The sequence below is a fragment of the Mytilus edulis genome, chromosome 6, assembly GCF_963676685.1.
Source record: "Mytilus edulis chromosome 6, xbMytEdul2.2, whole genome shotgun sequence".
Taxonomy (NCBI): Eukaryota; Metazoa; Mollusca; class Bivalvia; order Mytilida; family Mytilidae; genus Mytilus; species Mytilus edulis.
In genome coordinates, this window is record NC_092349.1 from 37,769,008 (window position 1) to 37,778,701 (window position 9,694).

General features: G+C 32.8%; 1 long non-coding RNA gene across 1 annotated transcript; it reads left to right on the top strand.

The window, feature by feature from the left end:
• The first annotated feature begins 364 nt into the window (after positions 1–364).
• On the top strand, positions 365–6,112 carry LOC139526081 (uncharacterized). The gene is made up of 3 exons (XR_011665119.1): positions 365–462; positions 2,126–2,188; positions 5,226–6,112. It is a non-coding gene; the product is annotated as an uncharacterized lncRNA (long non-coding RNA).
• The last annotated feature ends 3,582 nt before the right edge of the window (positions 6,113–9,694 follow it).

Consider the following 9,694-nt stretch of genomic DNA (forward strand, 5'->3'; position numbering starts at 1 on the left):
CTAATTTATAACAAAATATAGGTAACGAAAAACAAGTTTGACAGGGATGACAAAACGATATTTTTTGTCGCAATGCTATTTGTTTAAACGTATGCCCGGCCCCCCATTAATATATACAAAATATTTCGTTGGAAATTTGGGAAATGTCATTTAATGACAAGTTTAATATTTTGCTAAGAACCTAGTCTCGGGTTTATCTTTTTTTGTTACACCTTTTTTTTTTATCTGAACGGCTTTACCATCGGCTTATATCGAGATAATGGTAATGGCAATTTTTATTCTGGTATATTCCTTTAAAAGTTGTACGTTTAAGAAACTAGAGTTATCTTTCTTTCATTTGATACATGATGCGATAATACATAATATGTAAAAGTGAAAGTGAGGTGAAACTATAAACTATTCAATGAATATTGCTTACTGAAGAATATTTATAAATCAGTGGAAAACTCCCTTTTAACACAGGTAAGCCGCAAATGTATTTTACTTTCTATTTTACAAGATATTATGTTAAACTTAGTAATTGATGTATCGAGGGTTAATATTAAAGTACATCTGATGTATTTAACCTTAAGGCGGTATATCGTATTATATATATAATAAAGGTCCATACCAAATCTTCATATATATATATTTATACTTTATTTATTTGAATAATTATTGTACAAAAATGTATCATCATACTTGCATGAATTGGTTGTTATTATAGCGATTATTGAGCTTGAAAAATAGTATATACAAATACCTGAGGTTATTGGCAATGACCCAATGTCAAAAGTTCAAATTATGTATAATATTGATATTTCTCATTATGTTATTATATTTTCTTACTGATGTTATTAAGTGTGCTATGATTGTGTAGTTAAAGCAGGCGTTATCGTCTGCATAAGATGTAAATGTACGTCAGAAATTCTAAAACTATAATATTTAAAGCATCAGAAGGCAAACGCAAGGTATAGTAGGTATTCAAGACTTGTTCATTTTTAAAAAGCTAAAAATAACCACACTATTTAACCATGGATACTTGTATGTATGTCTCATACCAAAAAGGCAAAATGAGCTTTTCTCCTCACTTGGTGTCCGTCGTCCGTCGTCGTTAACTTTTGCAAAACAACTACTATGCCAAATTTGACAAAACTTTATCAAAACTTAAACAATCATCATTAGTTTATGTAGTTTTTAAAATGTGTCCGACGACCCCACCTGCCACAAAGACGGCCAACATGAAACCATTAGCGAGTATGGTCTTGAGAAACGATTATAGTCCGTCAGGAGGGGACGATAAATGATTGCCCGTGATAAGAGAGAGAGTCAACTCTTGCACGTAAAAGGCACTCCTGTAGATTCCTGCCGCTGAAAGGCAGCACTCGGACCCGCAAAGATAAAAGGGATTAATATAAGTTGCAATAACTTGTTACCAATCCTCTATAATAAAAAGGTTTAAACTCATACGGCCAGTATGGCTAAAAAAAAATAGAACATAGGGACAAAATGACGATTAGTAGTTGTTGTGCCAACTGTCATTCGGTGCTGCATGTAGGCGGATGTACTTTTGTAAAGTTCCAGATGACGTACTTTAGTTACTTCGTTCACTCGGTACAACATAAAGATATACATGTTTATACTTTCTCCACGACACACAAGCATCTGTTACCTGGTACTGCATGTAGGTATAAAAATTACGTACTTTTATAAAGTTCTCTAAGACGCACTAACATCGGTCATCTGGTGCTGCATGTAGGTATATTTACTTTTTTTAAGTTCCCTATGACACACTAGCATCTATCAGCAGTACAGTATGAAGGTATATATGTATGAAATTGAGAATGGAAATGGGGAAGGTATCAAAGAGAGAACAACCCGACCATAGAGCAAAAACAACAACTGAAGGCCACTAATGGGTCTTCAACACAGCGATACTGCTTTTTTAGAAGTTCTAGCATCTGTCATGCGATGGTGAATGTAGGTACATGTACTAATGTAGTACTATAGTTGTTCCCAGTAACACACTAACATTTGCCACCGGATACATCATGTAGGTGTTTGTACTTTTCCAGAAGTTTGCTATGACACACTGTAGCATCTGTCATTAGATAAAAATTATATGTTTCTTTTACTTTTTTTTCAGTAAATAAGATATTACAGCTTACTGACGACTGGATTTTATTAACTATCATATCCTAAGCCATGGGTACGTGTTTTGAACATGTAACGTTAAATTGAGATGAATCATAATTAATCTAAACAATGAATTATTAAAAAAACGCTTATGAATATTGGTTATCACGTTTCAGGATTATGCGTCGTTTACTTCATGACAATGCGCATGACAGCATTGTCAATAATAATTGGATCTGCATACATAGAACCGTCATATATTGTAACATAAAGGAATTGCATGGACGTTAAGTTCAAGTGAGTCATACACGTAACCATTAATTGTCGTTTTATAAGAACTCAATTACTATGTCAAACCCTCGTCGGATTTAACGAATCTTGGTCTAACAGAGTGGCGACAGATACCAGAGGGACATTCATACTCATTAGTCGAAAACAAACTGACAACGCCATGACTAAGAAAGAAAAGACAAACAGACAAACAATGGAATACCAAACAATGCCTCAAAAGTTAGATCCTTCTCCACATGTTGCACCCGTCGTGTTGCTCTTCATGTGTTGGTAAAACCTCGGTAAGATTCTTCGTATTCAAATGTATCCGTAGCAAATTTTGAGATATTGTTTATTGCTTTCCGTATTTTATTGATAAACTTGAAGGCCTCTTCTGTGGTTAAAGAAGTTCGCTTCTCAGTTTCAAAATAATTAACTTTTCAAAACACTAGTTTATATTGATAAGGGATTAAGAAAGAATCAAAAGAGCAATATATAGGTCAATGTGCTTGTTTTCGAAATATTAGCCATTGAAATTTTGGCTGGAAAATATTATCTCTTGACTTTTCATAGCTTTATCATTGACAAGTTTAAGTTCTCAAAAACTATTAAAAACTAATTAAAATTTTATAAGACTAATACAGATGGCTTATCATTACCTATTTAAAAGATTTATAAAAAGAAAAAAGGGGTCAATGGGCAATTTCTTTTTTAAGCATTCAAATGGATAAAACCAGAGGATTCCGAAAATCTGACAAAAATCCCAAAACATGACAAGCGAACTTCCTTAATATAGAAATGCAGTCGTGAGATTAGTGTTATTTTTTTTTTTAGACATCAATAACTCAGTCAACTCTATTATTAACTTGGACGGAAGCTTTTCTATGATAAGGTGATAATATTGAAGCAGATTTATAAAAATACCTATGAACGCATTTCCATTTTCGTATTTTCGTTTTTTCTGATACTTGATTATCTAAATTGAGTAGGGTTCGGCTATTGTCTGCTCTTTGGTCGGGTTGTTTCTTTGACATAATCCCAATTTCCATTCTCAATTTTATTTTGTTTTTTACACAATTAAATGACGGCGTGCACTAAGTTGACGGCAACTGTAAAATGCGCTTTTAAAAGATGTTTAATACAACCATGTTTGAAACATTTCTTAAAATGGAAGTTGTATTTATGATAAAATGATGAATGCTAGCCATTAAAATCTAAATCACTAATTAGGCTATAAAAATAAAATATGTAAAGTATGAAACTAACGTAGAGAAAACGGCAAAAATATATGTAACTTGTAACATTAAATAAGCAAAAAATAGAGTTTCTGACCTAAAATTAATACAAATTCATCAAATTTTCCAACATTATCGAAAAATATTTTTTTTTCGGATTCAGACTATGACATCATACGAAATTCGCCGCAAATGAATTAAAAACGACCATGGTGGATGAGTTTGGAATGTAACTCGTTATGTGTAAGAGGTAGTAATTTGGAAGAATTAAGACTCGAAAATGGAAGAATCGGTTAGAAAAATATGTAATTGCTATTTTTTTGTTGCAAAATAACTCGAATGATTCGATTGTCCAAGCTGAACACCTGATTTTTTTTTAATGTCCAGCTACCATTTTACAATTTAAAGAAATGACGTTTTAACGCTATTTTCTTAATAGGGCCCACGACGTAGTCACTTTTTTTTCCATTACACTGCTCTCAATATTTATATTTCTAGAATGTACATTTTCTGCACTTTGTTGTTCGAAAAAAAAAAGAAACATGTTGATTTTGATAAATGCAGTGTCCAGTGTTTTTGTTACGCGTTTGTTTTCTGGTGACTAGGTAAATGATTTGAAGAAGTTACGTTTGTGAACTCAGCTTTATGCACGCCATCATAGATAATATCACATATAATATTCATCCCAAGATCTCACATACAGGTAAATAAGATCGGGTAATTTTTTTAACAGTCTATAGAACCAGAGACATATATACACATGTGTCTTTTGAAATATTCATTTTAATCATGCATATTAATGTTTATATTGTTTATTTTTTGTTTGTTATGTAGTATCACAAGCTATAAATGTATGATGTTATGACAATAAATATTTGAAGTGTTTTTTTACGGACATTAGTAGCAGTCATTGCACGTGAGACACATGGTTTAATTAAACACTTTACAAAAGTTTATTTTATTGTTAAAAACTTCATTCTAGAGTACATCTTTAATACAATTTAATGCTAACAAAAGTTCAAATAAAAAAAAAAACCTTTCACTTAATCAAAAATGCAAAAAGTGCCATGCTGTTATTAGCATCTTGCCTCATAGTCAAAATCATACACGTAGGTACTGATCGAGCCTAAATGACTACATGATTTAATGAGTTTCTCTAACTCTATGGAAATATATCCCTTTCCGAACCGATTGTATAAAAAAAATTAATCAACGTGTGGTTGTCGGTAATCTCAGAAGATGATTGGCTGAGTCAAAGGGTCATAACCTTTCTTAGCTTCCTGAAATGATCAAAATGTTCTAACAGGTGTCAATGAAATTGACAACTTCGTGAAAAGTGGAAGGCATTCGAAGGGAATTTTGTTTTAGAAAAATCATTAGAGAAACAGATTATTACATAGTAACGCGTGGATTATCGAATTTATCCAATCTCGATAGTTAAATAATAAATTTTTGAGTCCTCGCCGAGGCTCGGACTTTAAAATTGATAATTTAACTATCTCGATTGGATAAATCCGATAATCAACATGTATCAATGTAATAATCTATATATATCGTGCATTATTATAACTATCACAACATTTCAGTGGATTGTGTATTTTTCAGACTCGGCAACGTTACCATCCAAAGCCAAATTGCGCCAAAAGATAAAGCAGACAGAGAGTGATTTCATAACTTACTGTTGTATAATCATGAACAACAAGCTATTGATTGCTGATTTTAATTCTTATGGTTTGATTTTGCAAAATATGGACGGAACTCGTGCAGATCGTTTCAATTTGTCAAGTAAACCATTTAATTTAACAGTAATTGATAAAGAACACGTTGGAATCACTTATTCTGACAATAACGTCAGTACAGACCGTATTGCCATTTTAAACACGATTACAAAAGTAGAAGAAAAATTTGGGAAATGCATCATAAAACCAGAAGGAATAGCATGTAACAACGATGATGTCTATGTCCTTTCTATGGACAACCGTCTAGAAGTTATGAGAAAGGAAGGAAATATAGTGCGCACTATCTCACTTCCGAATATCAAACGTGTTTCGACCCTCATAATTGAGGACGGTAAATTACATATATAGGTGAACTTATGTTTCACGCGCGTGGGTCTGCAACTCCTAGCATAAACTGTCTAGACTTAGACGGGAAACTTATTTGGGAATTTAATGATGACGACGGCGAATTGTCTAACCCGTTTTCTATGGCATTAGACGGGAAAGGAAACGTTTATGTTTGCGACGTCTATGCGCATATTGTTGTCGTTATTTCACCCGACGGAAAACATTACAGGAAACTTTTGTCGGAAGTTGACGGAATGCAATCGCCAATAGGGGTGATGTGGGACAAACAATCTGATTGCTTATTAGTTTGTAATGAAAATGGTGAAATATTTTTTTATGACATTGAGTGACATATATAAGTTATGAATTGATTTTTAAGCTGTTTATTGATATAAAAGAAACAAAAACAATAAAAACAAAAGAAAACCGCAATTTTCTATTAGATTCAATATCACAATTATTCACGACAAGTCAACTGAAGGCAGTTTTTGAAATTCATCTTTAAAAGTATGAATTGGACTCTTAAATCTAAAATGATCCTAAGGTTGTTATCTAGTTTCAGAGAAGAGCAAGGATAACAAACAAATTTCAGAATTTTAAGACTTTTATATTGGATTCACTCCTATTGTCGAAATTTTGAAGACCAGTATTGCATAAAAATGATCTGCGTCTGATCATTGATGTTCTCTATAGTTACACAATTCTTCAGAAAGAGGAAATAATCTGGTTTAGAATTACATTTCTGAAGTTTTTGTAGGTAGAATTTCTTGAAAGAGGGACTAAAGATACCAGAGAGAGAGAGTCAAACTCATAGATTGAAAATGAACTGACAACGTCATGGCTAAAAATAAAAAGACAAAGGCAATCCTGTTGAACTCTTTCACTTCCATTTCTGATACTGCTAAATTGTTCTAAATAACAGCAGTAAACCGCTATTCAAAATTCATAAATCGATTGAGAAAAAACTAATCCGTGTTACAAACTAAAACTAAGGGAAACACATCAAATATAAGAGGAGAACAACGACACAACAGAAACACTAAATGCAACACACTCAGAAACGAAGTATGAGATAACAACTGCCATTAACAGAAATAAACATTTTTCAAATGTTCAAAAAAAAGGAGGAAGAATATACCGTCTTTAAAAAAACAAATCCGCCAACGCAAAAACTCGATTTTAATGTAAGACAGACAACATGATTATCTAAAGAAAAAAAAATGAATAGACAATCAGGTATCCACAAAACACTACTCTGTAAACAAAAGTTTGAATAACATGAACCAATACATATGGGTGTAAATTGTACTCCGGGAGGGTGTACATTGTTTTCAGGAAGGATAAATAAGAGACGGATAATACCACAAGCAGAGAACAAATCTCACAAGTTAAAGAGACACAGACAAATCATGACAAAAAGAAAAAAACGATAATATGATATACAGAAGTCTTCATAAACCTTCATTAAAAACTGGGCATTACGAACTCAACAATAAATCGGAAGTGATCTCAATTCAACATTTAATGCTGCGTTGGTGGCATCCATTTTGGTGCGCAATTAAATTCGATAATGTAATAAAGGAGAATAACAGAACAGGGTTTAGAATTATCAAAGATATCGATATTTCACTATGGTCAACGAATGGTTATGGCGAATGCAATACGTCTACAGAGTGAAGCATTTGGTCCCTTTTCATACGACCGCAAAAGTTTTTGCAATAGTATATTGGTATCACGTCGTCGTCGTCAGCGTCTTTCGAAGGCAATTTTAACACAATGTTTATAACCATAAAAGGAAGCTTGGGATTGATTTTTGGTGTTATGGTCCCTAGGGTTTAGGAATTGGCTGTAAAACAGAACCCAAAACATGTCAGACAGAATTTGTTGACCTTTCTGACAATCATTTTGGCGTTTGTAACAACCAGTCATCGCTTTTGACGGGACGGTGACACATTCATTCCAAAATAACACAAACATAATCTAGTGTTGCGTTTCTAAAGTCGGTCAGTATAATTTTTTTTTATGAGAGTATAAATATTCAACAGCATAGTGGTTTGCTCCAAAGCAAACAAAAAACTTAAGTTCATTAGACCACATTTATTCTGTGTCAGAAACCTATGCTGTGTCAACTTTTTAATCACAATCAAAATTCAGAGCTGTATCCAGCTTGAATGTTGTGTCCATACTTACCCCAACTGTTCAGGGTTTGACCTCTGTGGTCGTATAAAGCTGCGCCCTGCGGAGCATCTGGTTTCAATAGATTCCATAAAAAAATCGTCTATAACGAACAATTAAAAGTCTGGTAAGTATTAACTTCCTATGCCAATTTTGATAAAATATTTTTATATAAAAAAGAATATCACAATAGTAAAATTAAGATATGCTCATTCAATTTTCTGTTCGTACTGGCAACTGTTTATGGTATGAAGAAGATGGCAACACACATACTATAAAACAAATGTAAGGATGATTTAGAAATGACAACTGAAACATCCCTTGGTAAGAAGGTTGTAGTAATACAGCTATATTTAAGCATTGGACTGCCTTGACTTTTACGCAGCAGATCAATGGTTTAGGGGCCATGGGCAACTGTACTCACTCTTTTTCATGTTTGACACATTCAGAAGTTTGTCCGGGGCTCCGCTATTTTCATTCTTTTCGTATGACACTGTCTAAGATGGCTGTATGACTTGCGATCTTTATGATTATAGAGTCACATTTTCGTGGAGCAACGAAATCTGATTGGGATAGGTTCATGCTCTCACTAAGTATTCTCCTTAAATCATCTTCTGATGTGTTCATTACTGACTTTTTGCTAAATTTATTCTAATTTATTATAATGAACTATAATTTATAAAATCCTTTTTCCGGTTGCAGTAAATATTTCGATACTACCAAACTACCAAACGCATTTTAAACAGTGAAAAAGATAAATAGGTGCAATCAATAAATAAAATCAAAGAAAAACACCATGGTCAAAACAAAAGGAAAGAGTAAAAACTGTCAATACACTTCACACAACTCAACTGTTGTCTGATGGTTGCACACTATACGTGCGTCTGGCGTACTAAATTATAATCCTGGTGCTATTATAATTGCCTGAATATGTAATATAATTCAGATAAGACTCTTATTCCACAATTTGCCACATTTAACAAGTCCACACATGAAATAAAAACACCGAGCTTGTCGGGAAACGAATAATCGAACTGTTATGAGGAATTAATAAGAAGTGCACCCATTTTTAGGAGTATCTATGATTTAGAGCTTGTCGGGAAACGAATAATCGAACTGTTCTGAGGAATTAATAAGAAGTGTACCCATTTTTAGGCGTATCTATGATTTTCATAAAATATCAATAAGTAAAAACGAATACAATGATTCTATGGAAGTATATTGCGTGATTTATTTATTTATTTTTTTGTTTATTTTCATTTTTATTAACACCTGGAAGCAACTGATCCGCTTAAAAACACGTAGTATTGTGTTGCAATCAACACATACAATGAGACAGCATGTAAATGTTATTGTATAAGTACATAGGAAGTGTATCCAAATATTGTTAGCTTATCGCAACTTATTCAAGGTCACCTACGTTTATCCGTGGTTGATATACTAGTTGTCCTATTTAATGTACAATAATGATTTCCGTACGAAGATGTCTCGTCGACTCATAAGTTATAATAGTTGAATTTTCTATTTGAATATTTGGCGAGACAATTTGTATCAACGTGTGGTGTATCAAGATATACCACATTAGTAAATGTATACAGAATAAGGATGCGTGGTTCTTATCTACCTCATTTGTGTTTTCCTGTGAGCATGTTTAAAGGTACCAAAGACCCACTACTCTGAAAGAAAACCGGTTCAGTTATAAAGGAAAACAATGTAAGAAGCAATTATTTTTTTATTGCAAATGATATCTGTAAAATATAAATATATATATATAGAGAGAGAGAATAAAATTCACATACAAACACAACAATTACTAATAAATAAATTCATAAA